At 28.6% G+C, this 21907-nt stretch overlaps 1 protein-coding gene across 1 annotated transcript in view; it reads right to left on the bottom strand.

The window, feature by feature from the left end:
• Positions 1–21907, bottom strand: part of LOC126739706 (knirps-related protein-like) — a 221086-nt gene that overhangs the window by 188352 nt on the left and 10827 nt on the right. The window contains exon 2 of the mRNA XM_050445501.1: positions 9664–9744. The gene's annotated coding sequence lies outside the window, so the exon portion shown is untranslated. The remainder of the gene's footprint in view (positions 1–9663; positions 9745–21907) is intronic.

Genomic DNA, 21907 nt, shown 5'->3' with positions numbered 1-21907 from the left:
CCTATATGATATATTGAATAGCATATTTGCCGCACACATTCCTCTTAAGCAGCAACGTAAAAGATTTTCAAATTATTATTCTCGAGAGTTAATTAAGAACATATATAGGAAAGAAAAGGCTTTCAAGGACTTTAAAATGTACAATTCTCCATTCTTTCAAAATAAATTCCATTCTCTTAGACGCCTTATCAAACTACAAATACGCAATGGATATAAGTTGTATATATCAAACACCGAAAGGAATATTTCTTTGGACCCTTTTGAAATTTTATTGGTTCTAAGAAGGCTGGCCCTTATTCCTGGTGTACTGAGGCTACCTGATGACGTGGTAATTAAAGACCCACAAGACATAGTTAATGCTTTTGCACTGTTCTTTGGTGAGGCATTTATACAATCAAATTTCATTAACCATTCGTCGACGTCTGATAATGTGTCCTACTTTGACATTTCCAAAGTTTCCAAGTTGATGCTTTCCAGATTATTTTGGTTAGTAAAAAACTCAAAAATAGGTTAACATCTGCTGTAGACGGTGTACCTAGCTTCTTGGTTAAATATTGCATTGGTGTCCTGGCTGATCCGCTGACCTATATTTTCAACTTAATACTGTCAACAGAACAAATTCCTGAAATTTGGAAGACTGCTAAAATAATACCTATTTTAAAAGCTGGGGACTCTGATCAAATCGTGAACTACAGGCCAATCTCAATACTCTGTAACTTCTCAAAAATTTTCGAAATTATCCTGAATCGGTCGCTATTTAGTCACGCAAAAGAACTCATCTCTGTAGACCAGCATGGATTTTTTAGCGGACGATCTTGTGTTACTAACTTATCCTGTCTATCTAGCCACATCTGTGAATCACTTGATGTTAATACTCAAGTCGATGTTATTTATACCGACTTCCAAAAAGCCTTTGATCGGATAGATCACTATATTTTGCTGCATAAATTAACTTATTTATTTCATTCCTACTTGATTGGTAGATCTCAATATGTTGAATATGAGGGCTTTAAATCGAAACTTTTTAACGTAACGTCGGGTGTGCCACAGGGCTTGAACCTGGGTCCGCTCCTGTTTAGTTTTTTTATAAATGACTTGATTGAGTCACTCACTTGTCATAGGCTGGCTTTTGCCGATGATTTGAAGCTATATTTAAATGTATATGGTTTGGAGGATTGTATTTTTCTTCAGAACTGTCTAAATACATTGAAGAAATGGTGCGCTGTTAACAGGTTAGGCTTGAATGCGGCTAAATGTAGTGTGGTCAGTTACTCTAGATCAAAAACACCCTTAAATTTTATTTACTTTATTAATGATACTATTTTGAGTAGATTAGAGCAAATTACTGATCTTAGTATCACCTTTAACTCTAAGTTTACATTCGTTCCACACTTCAACAACATAGTCAAGTCAGCCCTGAGAAGGCTTGGGTTCATAAATAGAAGTTCTCAGAGTTTTACTTTGGAATCTACATTGAGACTGCTTTTCTGTTGCTTTGTGAGATCAAAACTGGATTTTGGCTGCATTATATGGAACCCGCTCTATCAGAATCATGTTGGTCTCCTTGAATCTGTTCAGCGTAGATTTGCTATGTTTTTGGCCTTCAGGCAGGATGGCATATATCCGGTAAGAGGGTTTGATCATCGGCAACTATTGGAACGCTTCAATCTACGTATATTACATCTCAGAAGAATGATTTTCTCTGTAAAATTCCTGCACGGGTTACTGAATGGATTCATTGATAGTCCTGTACTTCTTTCTGGTGTACGTTTCATGGTGCCTAGGCTTAATGCTAGACATCCCCTAACATTCTTTCTGCCAAGGCCTCATACTAACATCCTGTTGAAATCGCCACTATATACAATATGCGCTATATTTAATCGGATCCGTCACATGTGCGATATAAATTTCTCTCCGGTTCATGTGATTGTCGATATCTTGGTGGATCATTACTCTTGGGAGTAAGACCCATGTGTTTAAGTTATAGTTAGTAGGTATATTGTAGTTAATTTAATTTAATTTACTTTAATTTTGTTGAATATGTGATTATCTTGTTAAACTTTTATAATTGGGTTTTTATATCATATTAATAGTTATTTGTTCTAATTTTTTGGATAACTTTTGAGATTGTGACTTTACTTTACTTTTTTTCTTTTCTTTTCTTTCTTTTAGGTTTGTTTGTGTGTGTTTTTTTTATCTATATTTTCCATTGTTTTCCAACTGTTTCCTGTTATTGGGCAAGTTGCCTGTTGGACATAAAGGCTTATTATTATTATTATTATTATTATTATTATTATTATTATTATTATTATTATTATTATTATTATTATTATTATTATTATAACTCTGTATCTTGGTTGTCTTTGTCTTTCGGACTAGGAAAATTCCTCTTGACTTTATTCTTTTTTTTACAAGGAATCTGCTGTTAAATTATTTATTCTTATTGACACCTTGTATAAATAAAATTAACGATTTTAAAGATAGAATAGATGAGTCACAAGAGAAATTCGCCATTACATTAATTTTTCCCCAATATAATTCAAAATACAACCGTAATAATTATTTCTAACAAAAATAAATATAAAATGTGATTTAAAAACATAATTCTACATACAAAAGTACTTTACTAACTTCATTTTTTTTATTTATATGAAACATACAAAAAAATATAAAAAAGTTTTACCTTTAGTTTAAAAAATTATATTGTGTAAGTATTGTGCGAATTTTTATTAAATTTTTTTTTATATATGTATAACGTTTTTTTTTCATGTAAAAAACATAATTAATTAAGGAAAGGAAAAATGAATTTGCCCAAAATGAATAAAATTTAAACCATCGAATAAAAGTTATCGCTAATGGGGTAAGTTATACATAACATAGTCAATAATACATACTGACCTAAAATAAGCGATTTTCTGTAATTTTTTTAAACATCTGTACTCAATTGAAAGAATTTACGTTTTTTAAGCAGCAATTTAATAAATAGATTATATAAAAAAATAAAATCAAATTTGCATTTCTCAAGAAAGAAAAATTCATTTAATTAAAGTTCTTGCGCAGAATATTACAATTGGGATGTTATTAAATTAAAAGGCAAATTAGTAAAATGCATCTATACATAATTTATTTATATATCAATGAAGTTTTATTATATTTTGTTTTTATTTTTGCATCGTAACATATTATTTTCATTAAACGCCTATAGCGTTATTGCTCTTGTAATAATGCTTTTATCGATAAAACTCGTTATGTAGAAGAATATTAGGTATATCTACTAAATTTATAATTTTCAGATACAATTAAATGTTCTTTATGAATTATTCTTATCGGATGGAATAAATCACTTCATGTCATATCTCCCCTAACTGTTTTTAAGGATTTTTTTAAAGATTTAATTGTTTTGATTCTCACAATTGGACAAGAGAAATTGTTTACTTTAACCAAACATTAATAGACTTTGAACCAATTTTACGAAAAATGCATCATAGTCGAATTTGCCTAATTTTTGTTATGTTTCATTATCCTGGATGCAAAAATGTGCAAATACATATGAACATTTCAATAACAGTTGCTTTCACAACTATTTGAAGCATAAAATTAGCAAAAAATTTAAAGTTTCGGGCAAAGAACTACTAAGCTTGAAAGCTTTGTAGTTTTTTTATTTAGTTCTTTTTTTATTTAGTTTTTTCACTTTCTATGATATTTTTCAACTTTTTCTTTTATAAACGCATTTCCTCACCATGACCTAAATTCATTGATAATTTAAGTTTGCATAGATTAGGAAAATTGCAAACGCTATATGCAATTCTACGAGGGCCTTTGGAGCGTATGGAATCGAGACTGTAAATTTTATGTCGCTCATAATTTTGATACAAGTTATAAATTACTCAAATTTACATTTTACGCACTAGTACATAAAAACTAACTTTTATAAAGCTTTAAGAACGTGTAAAGTTAGCACATTATGCACATAATTACATAAAATACTTTATGGTCTAAATAGTATATGTTGGCAACTTCCTAAGACACTAATTTGATAACCCTTCACAAAAAAGTTAATTAAACAAACAAAAAAATTGTGTACATCAAAGACAGAAATTAAAAAACCAAAATTCACCTTTTATTAAAGTAAAAAAAGAATGCAGAAAAATATACATTTTATCTCTACTAATTTATTTCACTAAAAAAACTCGTGTGACCTTTTCTTAATGCGAGTCATTTTTCTGGTACACCTCAACCGTCCATCTAATTCTAGATGCAAAAATATGTAAGTATATGCAAAGAAAACGAGCTAAACAATTAAACAATCACCTTAAGTGCAGCAACAATTAAAAGGTTTCGCAATTAGGTGGGTTTATTTTATGTTTTATCAATATTTATCCATTTAATTCTTACATTTTTAATTAGGGTTTTTTGTTCATATACGTCTGTACGGGTGACCCCATTTGTGAAGGATATGTTATGAAAATGAATCCAGGTAAAAATTATAATAATTTATTTTGCTTAATTAACACTACGTCGAGAAATTCTTAATGACAGATAATTTTGGAGTCGATACAATAGGTTTGCGAGCAATAGTAATTATTATAAACCATATCCTTATACTCATATATTAAATAATATATATTTTTTTCCGATCATTCGTTATACCAATTTAACCACATTCTGTAACAGGATCGTTTAAATTTATCATTTCCTGAAAAAAAAACACGCATCATTTCAAGTGTCTCATTTGTGAGAAAAAACTAGTGAATGAAATAATAAAAATCCTCTATTATTCTAGTTAATACATGAAATTAGACCAAGGTTATGCTCAGTGGAACATGCAATAAGACATCCTTTGTAATTTTTAGATTACCTGCTTGCTATAAGGTGTAATTTTTTTTTTCGGTTACAGGAAAAGCTATGCATATTGAGGTCCATAATTTTTTTTTATATAATATTTTTTAATAATTTTTTGATACAAAATCAGGTGGCAAATATTAAGAAAATAGAGTTAATAAATCTTATTATAAAATATATACTTATTTAATAATGAAATTGCTTCTAACGACTTGTTTGTCCCTTTTTAACGTACCTACAAGTATCATTTAAGCCTGTACTTCTAATAAAAAAGTAATTTACTAATACAAACCTTTTGTATCACAACAATTTAATAGTCAAAACTGTTGTTAATATCAGGCATGTAGAGACTTTTTCTATAAATTATTTTAAGATGTACAAATTTGAGAATTATTTAACTTTTTGTTATGTGCTCATTCAACATTTACTTAAAAAAATTAATTTTCATTTTAACTACTATAATTGGATTAATAAAAATAAATAATTATACTTGATATTTAAGCAGTGTCACAAAATCTATTAGTATAGTTAGTTTCATTATTATAATTAATATAATCATTAAATCTCAGGGTTGCGTTTCGGTCGTCTTATCAAATTTAATAAGCATTGCATCATTGAAGTAATAAATTAAATTTTATTAGAAGAATTCAAAGTAGTACGTACATCAATGTAATACTAAATCGTAAAGCTTATATTATGTATGTAGAAATCATCAAGGTGAGAAAAGTATTATCACACATTATAGAATTAAGGTTAACAATTAAAATAACAATTCACATATTCACTCTCATTATTCATCGCTTAACAACCGATGTGTATCACTTAATAATCAAAACCAAATAAAAAAAAAATAACAGGATGTTGGACCATCGAACAGCAAAAAAAAAAAACGTGATGGTCAAGAAATTAAATAAAATCTAATTATTCAGGGAAAATGTTGAGCGTTTTATTTATATAACTTGTTATTATTAAATTACGTTTATGCATAATATAACGTTTTTGACTTATGAGAACGTGTTACAGCAATATACTGCGAAATGGTTTATTTATTCCGTGTGGCTTTTAAAATATATCCGGGTGGAATTAACCATAATCTTACAGGATTCTGTAAATATAATTGAGCAATATAAAGAATTAGTAATTTGTGGTAACAAGAGAGCAGTTATGGTTTAATAATGGTCAGATGATGTGTTAAGAAAATAAAAATATGGTTTGATCATAAAGGATATTTAATGTTAAAAACAAGCTTATTGTATGTAGGATATACATTTTAATATTTTTATGTTTTACGTTTTTATTAATTATTTTATTAAAAGATCTTTTACTTACTTTTGAGTACTAGACACTTTAGCTTTACTCACTCATTAATAATTAAAGCGTTTTCTATTAGCATATTTTAGAGAACTTCTTAACCTTTTAGGTTCTCAGAAGTATCCTTTTATTGATACTGTAATTTCTTCTAATAAGAGGTTGTCACTTCGAAGCTCTATTTTAGCACTTATAAGTATAGATTTTATTATATATACAAATAGATTGATTTTAAGGTCTTATCTATCTCTAACAAAGCGATCTGTTTCATTTATAAATTTTCAACACTTTTTATCCTAAACTAAGTTAGTATCTTATTGCTGATCCTGTCGCTCATGTATGCACGTAACTATATACTTGTTATTATATTTACAAAATGAATTTATATTACCATCTTAGTCTTAGGTTATTCATGTTAGTTGAATGACGTTCATTGACAAAAAATTTTATATGGATATATGTACTTTTTTGAAAATGAAAATAATATAGTTGATTGTAAAAATGGTAAAACTGTGTGACTTTAATTATAGTACAAAAGTCTCAAATATAAATCTCTATAAAATAAACGAACTATACAAATAATCACTTTCAAAGAAATCTTGATCCGAAAACCTCCTAAACAAACATTGTACTGTATGCGAATGGATATAGGGGAAAAAATTTTAAAAAAACTACGTTTTATTCACTATGGCTTATACATGGCTTGCATCGATATTTGGTATTAAAAATAATGAAATACATCAGAAAAATAACTAAAATTAAAAGTATAAATAAAAAACGTATAATTACAGCAGTTGTACGTTACAAAAATTCCTCTGATCTTTGAAAGAAGGACCACTAGATATCAGTGTGAGTATTTTAACGAAAAGTGAATATAATATAGGAATTCTTTATTCGTTTAACGTTATTAGAATATATACTAGTCTATCAATATTTCTACAATTTAGCACAATATTTAAAGACTATCAAATAAACCAATCGTTTTTTAAAGTTCTTTAGAGTCTAAGAAAAAAATGAACTTATTGGATTATTTGAAAAGTGCATTTTTAGATATTGTTCGTACAATTGCATCCAAATATTATAAAACCTCATTTTATTTAATAGCTCATAATATTTTTATCTTCGTCTACATAGAAAATGTGCGATAATACTAAGTAGAATTATCATCATATATTTTATCAAATATTCTAAGCCCATTATTATTAATCATAAAGTGAACACAATAATAATAAGCTGATTCCCAGGCCAAAGAAGATGCGCAACGTGATTAGACAAAGTATTACAATTTATATACCGAGAACATGTTACCTTATATGTCATCACCTTAAAATAAATAGGAAATTCTGTAACGTGTAATAAATAACCATCCGTAATAATAATTATAATGTTTATACCTGTTGTAAATATTTTAAGTGTGATCGGCGTGATGTTAAGAAACTGTGCTATATTAAACCTGTATATTATTAGATAAAGTCGTCTTTAGCAACTATTTGTCGGCTAAAGGTTTTGATAAGAATTATTGCTGACTTATTTTTTACTTGTAAGTCTTTAGCTATTTTATTAATAGAATTCGTATAAGAAGAAGCGAACATGATGAATTACATGTGCGTCAAGAGAACCCCAGCTTTCATAAATTATTTTTTTTTAATTCAGAACCTAAGCAGCTCCGGAAAGATTTATAAAAACATTTTCTTATAAAAACAAATTAATGAATTGCCCTCTGAACTTTTGTAACACAATTAGGAAATATCAACAAGTCTAAAGAATAATAAAAGCTAATGAAATACTTGCAAATATAATGCATAACTTAAATAGATACGATAGATATTAGTTAATCTAAATTCTAACCACTACTTTCTTAGGGTAACTTAAATTTCTAAGTTTTTTCATTTTACGTGCCATTGGGTACTTATTAAAGGTAAATAAATAAATTATAAAAAAAAACAAATAATATGTTTATTGTTAAGAAATTATCCAAAAATCTCATCCATTATTCTCTAAGAGACCAACCTAAAAAATTGACGAAGAACAAAGAAAAACACAAAGTCACGGTCTCACAACATGTAATAAAACGGGCTACACGTGTTTCACTCTAGTTAGAGCATCATCAGGCCTTTAGAAGCCATCCACACACTTTACAGTACATGATAAGTACAGGCCTTTATCTGTTAACGGTAAAAGGTATGGCCCAATTAAATAATCATCAACAATGCCTGCCTATACGTTGACAGACGATTCCTACTATTAAAAATACCGTTGAAAAACCCTTGTGAAAGAGGCTTCATCGGTCCACAAAACATATCGTAAAAAATTTGGTTGTGCAATGATGTGATCCAGAAGCCACCGACAAAATTAAACTCTAGGATGATAATCGGCTGCAGTCATACCTTGAACTTTCTGGAAGTGGTAAGGATGAAGTTGTTGCTCGTGTAGTACCCGCCAGATAGAAGCGTTACTCGTATTCATATTCTTAGCGACGTCACGTGTGTTATTTGATGGTTCATCGGCAACTCGCTGAAGCACCTCTACTTCAAATTCGTCCGTTCTTACGGTTCGACCAACATTAGTATCATGCATCTTGGTCTTAAACATGCCTGTCTCAGCGAGCCGCCGATGAACCGCAATAAACTTTTTGTATCCAGGATGCTGTCGTTCGGGATAACGTTCATGATACAACCGCGATGCTGCTCGTGCATTGCAGTTTGTTGCTCCATATGCCAAATGCATATCCGCCAATTCTTGATTGGTGAAGTTTTCCATTAGCAATAAATGTTTAAAAATTGTAAGCTATAAAATTTTTAAACATGACATTGAGAATTGACATTGATAAGCGTTGATTTTCAATAATTGTTGTTATGGTATAATGTAAAAAAGGTAAAAATAAATGCAGCAGATCCTATTTAGGTAATTAATATTTTTTTATAAATTTTAACGCGTCTTAGGGCCGTAGTGGCGTAGTGACGCATTTCTGGACATGGGTTCCTATACTCAAATGGATTCTTCTGTTGCACTGAACAACCCCCAAAAGTTTGATCCCATAGTTCTGAAACACCCTGTATAATGGTTATTCAGCAGATTATTGTTAAGAGTATATTATTTTCCAAATAACAGCTACACAGATCGCTGTATTAGAAAAGGTAGTGCTGATTTCTGTATCTAATATTTATGGGGAAAAATTAAAGAAATTGTGTAATACAAAACATGGCCGAAAATAAGAGAAGATTTTAGTGAAGACAAAAGTTTTTTTTAATTGATTATATTTTATGAATGTATTCTAGTCTGATGATGGAATGCATCACTTCTAAAATGAAATTAGGATAAGCATTGTATTTGTGAAGAAAAGACTTCCCGCTATTAACTTTTCTATATTACAAAAGAAGATATCATAGAGCGTATTCAAAATGCTTTAATACCTAAAAAAACATGTAGTGAAAATTAATTTCTTACCTCAAGGGACATCCTGTAGTCTGTAGTCTGTAGTACAGGTCTATTTAAAATATTAAAAGTACTTACCTTTACTTTATTTGCAGATGACACAATTTTTCTGGTGTGGATAATACGACTTAATCACTATACTGCACTCTGTTTGCAAACCTGCAGGAATTAAAGAGAGGAATTTATTTATTAATTATATTGATAACAAAAATACAATTAATAAATTATTATTTCTCTTGTTTATAAATATCTAAAAGTACGAATAATAAAATTTATTTACGATATGGATTATTGAAAACCATTAAAATAAGTGAATGGGTAACTGACTACTAATGGACTACATCTCCTACAACATTAAAATAAGGTTTTTCAAAATATTTTAGCAGATATATATGTACCAAATAATAAGCGGGTAATATTACAAATTTTAAAGTACGTAAACTTCTTAACTAACTTATTAGAAAAATAGGAAGTATTTCTGTCAATAAAGATTCTGCAAAGCTTTCTTAAGGTAACAAGACTCATTCCAATTCTATATGTTATATGAGTTCTATATAATATACACATCAAAATGGTCTAAGGAACACTTAGAAAAATAGTTTTTTTCGCCTTATAAATTTTTGTATATTTATATTTTCATACGGAATGGATACTACCTTTAATATTAAGATACCAACGAAGTAAAATAAATATTTGGGTACAAAAAATCATGCCAGAACAGCGTTTTTTACTACTTGCACATTTTGTCGAAATAACGCAGATTATAATTTTTAAATTCTAACGCAATATCGCATTTTCTGTGGTTCCAACCGAACAATTGTGATTTAGCTTTTATTCAATAAAAATGGAAAGACGACATTTAACTCGAGAGGAAATGCTAAGAGCAGTCGAAATGCTTGAGGCAGGAACAAGTCAAAGAGACGTTGCAAGAGCTTTGGATACATCTCCCAGTGTAATTAACCCTTTGTGGACAAGATATAGAGAGAGAAATGATGTTAGAGAACGGCATCAAGGCCCGTCGCGAGTTACGACACCTGCCCAAGTCCGTTTTATAGCTTTGCAAGCTCAAAGAAATTCCACGGTAACAGCCTCTGTTTTGGTTCAGCAGCTCTCACGAGTGCATAACGTCGAGGTTTCAGGTCAAACTATTAGAAACCATTTGCATGAGAGAGGACTTCATGCCAGAAAATTCCTAAGGGTTCCTCGGTTAACTTTAGGAAATCGAGGTGCAAGATTAACGTGGTACCAAGAATATGTTAATTGGAATCAAGAAAGATGGGCCACAGTTCTTTTTACGGATGAGTCTCGATTTTCATTCTATCCTGATTCTGGTAGAATTCGTGTCTGGAGAGAGAAAGGAAATGAAAGTCGTTTGCGTCATGCCCGGGAAGTAGTAAGGCAACGTGGTGGATCACTAATGCTTTGGAGTGGCATTAGACTTGACGGAAAAACGAACCTCATTTTTGTGAAAAATACAATGACTGGAATAAGTTATAGGGATAATATACTACTACCTGTAATTGTTCCATATTTACGCGAAATGGGCCCAAATTCGTTGTTGCAACAAGATAATGCCCCACTACATCGAGCACGACTTGTACGAATCGCTATTGAGGAAAATCAAATCAATCTTCTACACTGGCCCTCTACCTCACCGGACCTCAATTGAGCATGTTTGGGATTGGTTAAAAAGGCAACTTCTTCAATGATTTGACTTTTTTCAAAGCGCTCTGGAGCTTCGTCTTTCTCTGACACATGTTTGGGAGGAGTTGCCCCAAGAATTAATTAATAATTTAATTTTAATTATGCCTATGCGATGCCAAAGTGTTATTAATAATAGAGGTGGACCATCTGGCTACTAGTTTAATTTGCATTTGGTAAATTTTTATTTTTATAATTTTTTTTTAATAAACGGTAATAAATGGGATTTTGTTCTTTATTTTTATTTGGGCCCTAAATTATGAGTAAATTATAATCTACAAAAAAAAGTTAATAATTATATTGTTATTTTATTCGAATAATGTAAAAAAATTGCAATAATTAACTTGTTTCCAATCTTCTCAAAAATATTAACATATTTGTATGTGTTCCCTAGACCATTTTGATGTGTTTATATTGTTTTAACGTTCTTGATGCTTACCAATAAGGATTATTAATAAGTATACAGTGTAATGGCTAAGGTGGTAATAATGAGGAATATTAGGGTAATTTTAGTTATATATTTTCATCAAAATTGGCAATTATTCCTTATTTTTTTATTGATATATCCTTGTCTTAGTTGGGGAAAGCTGAGTGGTTGAGTGTGAGAAAATCTCAAAACGAAACTTGATTCATAGCAAAGAATTATGACCTTTAAATAAATATAAGGGCTTGACTAGCGCTATAAAAAGTCATATGCATTAATAGGCTGTTTGCGAATTAGAGAAATTGTCGAGCAAATATAATTGCCAGTTCTTGAAAATTTAGAGCTTAGTTTAATTTAGAATAAATATAAAAATTTAAATTAAACAAAAATCTTAAATGTTATTACCAGCAATAATAATTTAATTTCGACTACAAACTGCAAGAAATCAGTTCGAAAAATCAATAACACTAAACCAGTTAGCGTTGCTCGCGAACAAATTGGCGTGTAACAAACGTCAATTAACAAGAAAGCAGATCGATCGTCCGGGTTAAATTATCTTGTTAACCAACACCTGACCATTAGTTAAGGAAACAGCGCCGCGTCCAAAACAGTTTAAACAAATTAGCTTGAGATAACCGCAACTTGTCAACGTCAAAACCGAACTTAATTCACCTTGTTTTTAGGTGTCTTAAATAATTATCTAGATATCGGTACACGGCTCTGTGATTTCGTTTGTTATTTGGAGGAATTTCTTGTACTATGAGTCCCTATTGAATATATTATAAGAACGATGGCAGACTAATATTTAAAGATGCGTTATCAGGAGAAGTTAAGAGACTGGTTTATTTTCTTAAGGAATTTAGTACTATATGAATAGGAAAAATTATGTAAACATATAGAGGCACCCTAAGTATTTTCTTAAGATATTGTATCAAAATTTTTTTAGATAATTACGTTAAGCAACTAATTATCATAATTTAAGATTTAAACTTTTTTAGAAAAAAGTTATTTTATTGCATATTTATGAACAACAATTTCATATACACGCTTAGACTATTAATACGAAAAATTACTCAATATTTAAAAAAAAAATTAACGGTTTAATTGGATAGTCTTAAAAAATTTGTTCTGAATCGAAAAACTTAGTTAAAAATTTATTGCTTGCAAGCATTGCTATTCATAACATCGATTGCCCAATATGCTGCAATATTATTGTCATTCCAAGCAACACACGATAGTTAAATAAACGTTTATGATTTACACGAGATGTACATTTTTGGTTGAATTTCAAGCATAAATATCGAATAAAATGTCCGCGTGATATACGTTGAGGACTTAAATATATGTTTATTTTTTATTCACGTTTAACAAAAAAATTTTTACCTGTTAATAATATTCAATTATTATTTTATAAAAGTTAAACGTTTAAATATGTTAGGAGATAATTTTCTTAAAATTTATTTTTGTCTCAGGCAATTATTTTCGGCAAAAAAACCGTTTTTTAATAACTCTACCCTTACCCCCCCCCGCCCACCCCACACAACTTACCAGTAAGATATTGCTTACAAAAATCATTGTTTTCCAAAATAATACGGATGAATAGCAGCTGGTTTCATCGTTAATATCTAGTCTATTAACACAGTTTGTTTATTTAAATTTGATATAATTATATATATGTATAATAATAAATATTTAATACAAGAACAGTGCTGTTAGATTGAGTATTATGGACGAAAAACGGTAATTTTTCAAAAGAATGTCTTACTGGGAAAATGTTTGGGGTGGGTGGGGGGGTAAGGGATTTGTTGATAAAAAAAATATTTTTGCATAAATATATAATCAATATTTAATTTAATAGCATTGTTTATTTAATTTTTTTATATAAATATTTAGTATATAAAACCGCGTCAATGTTCAATGTTCTTAAATACCGAAATTTTCTCCATTTTATATATTCTACAGCTTAATAAATATACCTTGTCCATATACGGTTGATAAATATACCAGAATTTATTAAAAAATCATTGAATTAATATATATTTAACAATAATAATATATGATGTGTTGCTTGGGATATATCTTATTTATTTCTTCCAATCTCGCATTCGTTGGATTTATTCTTTATCTATATTGACCGCTGTCTTATAAATAGGGTGCTTTAAATAACCTTAAAGAAAAAAATATAGGATATTTAAATTCGAAGGCCTGGGTAGCCATGACTGCGGATTCTTTCGATCAATTTTCGGTTTTCCTTATCTACAGTTACCTTCATTAATTTTTGCGATACTATTCTAAAGTGTAAATAAGCCACTTAAATGGTCACCTAGGATATGAACCCAAACATTCACCGAAAACTGTTTTGAAATTAATACTAGAGGCGCCATCTCAAAGTATAGCTTAAAAATATCAATTAAGGTCACTGAATTTAAAAAGAGAATCATTCAGACAAATAGTGTGTCCTGTTTTTAATCTCATATCGAGAAAAAGATATATGAAGCTATTTGATGCCGTAAAGGTAAACTATTTAAATAAGTACGAAATGAAAAAGTGATTAAAACAAAAGTAGATGATCCTCATAAAAAAAAGTTTTAATAGTAGCAGTAAGTAGCAGAAAGATCAAACATGCTCCAAAAAATTTAAAACAATTATTTCATATTAATAAGAAAAAATTTTTATGATGAATGTGAGAAGGTGAGTTCAGAGGAATGTCTAGCTAATAATTTATCGGGAAAATACTTGGCACCATATTGATGTTTGTCGAATGGTTATTTAGTTAGATTATTTTTTTTTAAACTATAAATTGGTTAAAGTGTTTAAAAGGCTTGGTGCCTTGGAGAAACTAAGCACCTAATCATGCAGATCTAATAAGATAATCTTGTTAGCATATTATACTAGTAACATTTGCTAAAATAGTTTCTAGCCTAAAATTTGAAAATTATTAGTTGCTGGTATTTCATGTATATTTAACGTAATTAGAAAGTTTTTATTATAAAAAAAAAATTGATTATATTTTATTAACTGATTCCCAATACGTATCTATTACTATTTTATGTAGAACGAAATCGATTTGATCATCTTCCTGAAAAAAAACTGCTGTAAATAAAAACCATGTAAATACGTTGTATAACATAGTAAAAAATCAAAAAGGCAACAAAGTATACAGGACACGCATTATAATGATAGTTAATGAGCATTTAAATGTTCGCACGGACGGTTGATTTTTCTCATTCAACACAATAAAACAAGCAAGGAAACGAACCAAGGTTAACACATGTCCGAAATCGCGTTACGATCTTGAACTAAATGGCGTAGGTGGGCTTATACATTTTACAATTTTTTGTCAGTAATTTGTACTTTGACCTAACGATGATTGCTTTTATTTAAATTTATCATCTTTTAAGGCGTATTATATCTACCATGTCAAATTGTTGCATTAAAACAATTGAAATTTTTAATTAAAATTTGAAGAAGTAAACGTGAGATGAGGTAAGATCTGTTTTGCATCAACAAACAAGATGATATCACATTTTAAAACGTTTTGGTACAAAAAAACTGAACATCTCTGTAAATATTTACTTAGCTGTAATTAAATCGAGTGAATTTTTAAAATGGTAAGAATTTGACCATGAGAGTTTTAGTCAACAGATATTTAATGTAGAACGACACATCATGTTTATTATAGGGTTTGTGTCAAGCATTCATGTAAGGTATTAATTAGGTACGTACCCAGCCTTTAAATGGTTGTTTTTGAGTGATTGAAAACCTGAAAAAATTAATTTAATTGCCTGAAAAAATTCCAAACTTATTTAGACCAAAAAAATTGATTTAAACCTATTGACAGAACATTGGAAAATGTATTTTTAGTATCTGAAAATCACGAAAAATTGGGGTCAATTGCCTTTAAAAATCAATAATTTTTTAGGCCTAAAGTCATAAATTGAAATATTTATGGTTTTTTAGCCAAAATAACTTTTAGAACCCAGAAAACCTGAAAAAATTAATTCAATTTTCTGAAAAAATTCCAAAATAATTTAAAAAAAAATGAATTTGAACCTGTTGACAGAACATTAGAAAAATGGATTTTTAGGGCCTAAAAACCACGAAAAATTGTTAATTGCCTAAAATTGTAATACTTTTTTGAGTTCTAAAGGCATTTATTAAATTCATTACATTTTCTTCGCCAAAATCTTTTTTATTGCCTAGGAAACCTGAAAGAATTACTTCAATTGCCTGGAAAAATTTAAAAACCAAATAGACTTAGAATTTAATTACCTGAAAAAATTCCAAAATTATTTGGATCAAAAAAATTAATTTAAACCTATTCAAAGAATATTGGAAAAATAGATAAAAATAACGAAAAATTGGGGTCAATTGCGTTTGAAAATCAATAATTTTTTAGGTCTAAAGTCATAAATTAAACTCATTATGTTTTTTTTGGCCAAAGTCACTTTTAGAATCCAAAAACCTGAAAAAATTAATTCAATTACCTGAAGAAATTCCAAACTTATTTAGACCAAAAATATTAATTTAAACCGATTGACAGAACATTGGAAAAATGGATTTTTAGTGCGTGAAAATTACAAAAAATTGGAGTCAATTGCCTTTAAAAATCAATAATTTTTTAGGTCTTAAGTCATAAATTAAACTCATTAGGTGTTATTTGGCAAAAATCACTTTTAGAACCCAAAAATCTGTAAAAAATTAATTCAATTGCCTGAAAAATTTCGATTAGACCAAAAAAAATGGTTTAAACCGATTAACAGAATATTCAAAAAATGGATTTTTAGGGCCTGAAAATCACGAAAACTTGGGGTAAATGCGTTTAAAAATCAATAATTTTTTAGGTCTAAAGTTATGAATTAAACTCATTATGTTTTTTTTGGCCAAAGTCACTTTTAGAACTCAACAACCTGAAAAAATTAATTCAATTGCCTGAAAAAATTCCAAACTTATTTAGACCAAAAATATGGATTTAAACCTATTGACAGAACATTGGAAAAATGGATTTTTGAGTCCTGAAAATCACGAAAAGTTGTGGTAAATGCCTTTAAAAATCAATAATTTTTTAGGTCTAAAGTCATAAATTAAACTCATAATGTTTTTTTTGGCCATTCACTTTTAGAACATAACAACCTGAAAAAATTAATTCAATTGCCTGAAAAAATTCCAAACTTATTTAAATCAAAAATATTGATTTAAACCTATTGACAGAACATTGGAAAAATGGATTTTTAGGGCCTGAAAATCAGGAAAACTTAGGGTAAATGCCTTTAAAAATCAATAATATTTTAGGTCTAAAGTCATAAATTAAACTCATTATGTTTTTTTTTGGCCAAAGTCACTTTTAGCACCCAACAACCTGAAAAAATTAATTCAATTGCCTGAAAAAATTCCAAACTTATTTAGATCAAAAATATTGATTTAAACCTATTGACAGAACATTGGAAAAATGGATTTTTAGGGCCTGAAAATCACGAAAACTTGGGGTAAATGCCTTTAAAAATCAATAATTTTTAAGGTCTAAAGTCATAAATTAAACTCATAATGTTTTTTTTGGTCAAAGTCACTTTTAGAACCCAACAACCTGAAAAAATTAATTCAATTGCCTGAAAAAAATCCAAACCTATTTAGACCAAAAATATTGATTTAAACCTATTGACAGAACATTGGAAAAATGGATTTTTAGTGCGTGAAAATCACAAAAAATTGGAGTCAATTGCCTTTAAAAATCAATAATTTTTTAGGTCTTAAGTCATAAATTAAACTCATTAGGTGTTATTTAGCAAAAATCACTTTTAGAACCCAAAAACCTGTAAAAAATTAATTCAATTGCCTGAAAAAATTCCAAACTTCCTTAGACCAAAAAAATTGATTCAAACCTACTAACAAAATATTTGAAAAATGGATTTTTAGGGCCTTAAAATCAGGAAAACTTGGGGTAAATGCCTTTAAAAATCAATAATTTTTTAGGTCTAAAGTCATAAATTAAACTCATTATTTTTTTTTTGGGCAAAGTCACTTTTAGAACCCAATAACCTGAAAAAAGTAATTCAATTGCCTGAAAAAATTCCAAACTTATTTAGACCAAAAATATTGATTTAAACCTGTTGACAGAACATTGGAAAAATGGATTTTTAGGGCCTGAAAATCACGAAAACTTGGGGTAAATACCTTTAAAAATCAATAATTTTCTAGGTCTAAGTCCAAGTAATAAAAAAATCAATATTTTGGCCAATTTTCAGAATGATTATCCAGATTTACAAATCATAAAAGTTTTACATAAAATTATATTCGTCATCTATAGTAAGAATAATTATATAAGAAAAACTTAGAAACTTTAGAGAAATCCAGACTGCAAAGGAAAAATTGAATTTAGAAGCCAAAAAAATTAGTAAAGATTTAGATTATTTGTAGAATAACGTAATAAATCCACTACTGATACCTGTCATGACCATTACATACATTACAATACATTGTATTTTAAGGCGATTACGAAGATGTTTTAAGTCAGAAATAAAATGCCAAAATATCCCCAGTAGTCATACTCTTACGTCATTTAATTGGGCTTCAAACATTGTAGATAACGACGATATTTATCAGTTTCATTCTACAGCAAATAGAAATACTTAGAAAAACAACGCCGCTACCTTCTCAACATTTCTATTCAAATTCAAATCAGTGATTATAAAAGTTTATATAATCATAGGTTCAATAATCATGTCTTAATAAAGTTTTATCGAAAAATCTTAAGCACGTTTCTAATATTTTGTTAGGATATTGTTGACAGTAGGAACAGAGAGTCTCAATACAAGAACAAGTAAATTTTCAGAGTAATGAAATATTCTTAACTTGACTGTATAGAACATTTTTAAGAATTATGAAATTATATATGTATAGTTACTACTTAGTTTTATTTTACGAGTTAATCTTTTAGGCTCTAGATAATTTTGAATGGTTGACCTTTTCTAATCCAGCAACTTTAAACCGATAAAAACTATATAGAAATGCACATATTTTATAATAATTGTAACAAAAATAATTCTTAGCCACACTATTACTTTTTAAAGGCAGCTATGGAGAAAACTGATGTGATTCACAATCATGACCCCCCAGGCCTCTGGATTTAAATCCGTAGGATTTTTTCTTGGAGGCATTTGAACCAACTTGCTTACAAAATTTCGGTCAGTATAAAAAAAAATTAATTTAATAGATATATATCTAAAGGATACTTTTAACAAATATTGTGAGTAAAAAAAGTAAGTAGGAAAAAATAGTATATAAAATTAGTAAATGGTTTATTTTTCAAATGAAGAAATTTCTAATATTCTTTTTGTTTATAAAATGATTTAAGGTAATTTCAGAGAAGCTTGGTTAAATAGATCCTCAGTGAGTCTTACGAAATAGCCAATCTTTCCAAAAACAGGCTGTGCAAGTTAAACTCTTCAAAGTACGGATGCTGTCATTAAGAGACCCTTAACATTAAAAGCAGTGGACATCGGAAAAGCATTCTTCCTGATTTTTGAGCATTACCCTGGTACAAGTATATAGAAAACTGAAACTATTTTTATATTATACTTTGGTTTTATCTTCTTTGGTAGTAAGTGGCACTATCTTCTCATAAAGACTGGGAAGATTTCGTTTAAGGATCTTTATAGCGATATATATTTATTTATTATTATCAGTTTAAAATTTCAAAACAACTTTAGGGCTTTAATTATTTAAAAAAATATATACCAACTAAAATAACATTTTAATTATACAACATACTTGTTCTACCCATCTTAGACTAGTGTAAGGTTCTTTATTCTGATCCACTGAATAATAATTGTGCTTATTCAATACATATGCTTTAGAACAGTTATATGCGCTTTTTATACCAAATTATTTTAAGAAATTATGTCACATTTTTTAACAAAAATACTGAAATTATTAAAAATATGTCATTAAATGGAATCTAAATTATATAAATAATTATTTTCTAGATTTTAAAAGGTAATACCACTTGAAGTATTATAAAATATGAAATATTGTTCGTAAATTACTAAGCCGATCATCGACCGTCTTTTGCTTTAAATAACATATATTTTAATACTTCGCATAAAATTTTGATATCTACCTTGCCATACCTCTATATGCGCTTTCTTGACAATATTTATTAATTTAGTTATTAATTTTTATGCCCACGAAAGTTTGATCGAATATCCTTTATTTTTTATTTAAATATTTAAAAATATTGCCTAACTAAATTGTTAATGCTCAGTTGTAAGTTATATCATGAATAATTTTATTTTATTATTGAATATTAAAATTAATATTTCACATGAACCAAAATGTTTTACTGATTTACTTTATTCGATTTTAAAAAACCTCTGGAGGTTGTTATAAAATTACGGTTTTTAAATAACAGTATAACTATACTGAAATTTTACATTCAAACAAAATTTCAAATAACAAGAAAAAGTTTAAAATAAACAAATAAAAAAAATGTATTGCCAACTATTAAATAATTGTTCATAAATTATGTCTTATATTCCCAATCCAATATCTTATATACCCAATTTTTTGTTTCAAGATAAGCATTATGTCAGATTCTTTTAAGGTCAATTCTGGGCCACTTTCAAACTACAATTTGAACCACTTTTAAAATTTCACAAAATTCGAAAAACAAAAGTGCTGGTATAATTACAACCTCCAGCAAATTCAGAATAATCTAAAATCGTTTTCCTTAAAAAAAAACACTAGAAGGAATACTAGAGTAAATAACTTCTAAAGTAAATAAATAATACAAAAGTCAAAACAAAATTCTCCTAATAAGTGACTCACAAAAGAAAGAGAAATAAATAAGGAATCGGCAATATCCACAATTGATCATTAAAACCTCTTCTGGAAAACCAGGACTTACATGGTAAAACAAGAAAGAACTCACTGTAATAATTAGATAGAAACAACTAAAAGAGCACAGCTTAAAGAACGGTAAGCTCTAGAGATAGGATTTCTCCCTATTTGTGACTATTTCTCAAGAACAACAACCATCTATTAAGATAATTTTTATAAATGGTTTATTAGGCTTTAAGGAGTAATATATGAAAATCTACAAAAACTAAAAAAAATTGATTCAACTTTGAAAACAAGCTCTAAACACCAAAGACTGCTTAGACCTAGTGGGACTACCAATACTTTAATGTATGGAAACCATAATTGGACCTAGTACAAAATGAAGGATGAGACATACAAAAATATATAGAAGAAAAATTACCGAAGCAGGATGCAGCATTTTTGGTTCATTTCTTATTTCAAAAGAACAATTACCAACGAAATCAATTAAAACATTATTAACAGTTTAATAAATTTAATATACGACTTGTACAAAAAATTACTCTACATTTTAAATCTAATTATGATTTGTATTAAATAATTCAGACCATATTACTATTTTGTGTTAAAAAATAAAGTATTTTGTCTACCTTTAGTCATATTGGTTATGTTGCCATATGGTTTTATTAAAATATATGTAGTTTTAAATAGTCATTTTTTATTAACTGCTTGTCGTTATCTATACTTAAATGTAAACATGTGTAAGAGTATTATTGTTTTTAATAAATATATTTAAGACAAATATATCATTTAGAAATCCTAGACTTTTTTTATAAAATCCGGCTTGACCACATTCATAAAACATAAAATACCTCCTTTCTTATCTAATGAATACAATCCTTCCAAAATTTAATGATCTAAAAAAATCTAATTGATCGCTATTCGCATCCACACCTAAAATTTTCTATTGGTACCATAAGATAAAAAAAAAACTAACGCAAAACCAACAATTACTATCAACTTATGCACGCGTCTATGGACAGCTAGACAAAAGCTAAATACTCAACCGTGGGTTACGCAGTCTTCGAATACCAAATAATAAGCCGACCTGCCAATCACATTTTTCTTAACGATAATTGGAGCACGTTCACTTAATATAATTTAATTGCCTTAAAAAGAAAAGCTGTTTCATTATTTTTTTTATACGGTACTTGTATGCGTGCATGTTATTTTTATAAGTCATGATCCAAGCTATAATAATAGACTAGAAGTCTGTCCAGAAGAAACAAAAGTGGTACCTGTTGACACGTGTTTCTGCTGCTTTTTGGCTTCTTCTTTGGCAGGGCAATCATAAAACCAAAGGAAAAAGAGAACAAGATGTAA

This window comes from Anthonomus grandis, chromosome 8 (genome assembly GCF_022605725.1).
Source record: "Anthonomus grandis grandis chromosome 8, icAntGran1.3, whole genome shotgun sequence".
In the NCBI taxonomy this organism is placed as follows: Eukaryota; Metazoa; Arthropoda; class Insecta; order Coleoptera; family Curculionidae; genus Anthonomus; species Anthonomus grandis.
This window is presented reverse-complemented; position numbering and strand designations above follow the sequence as displayed.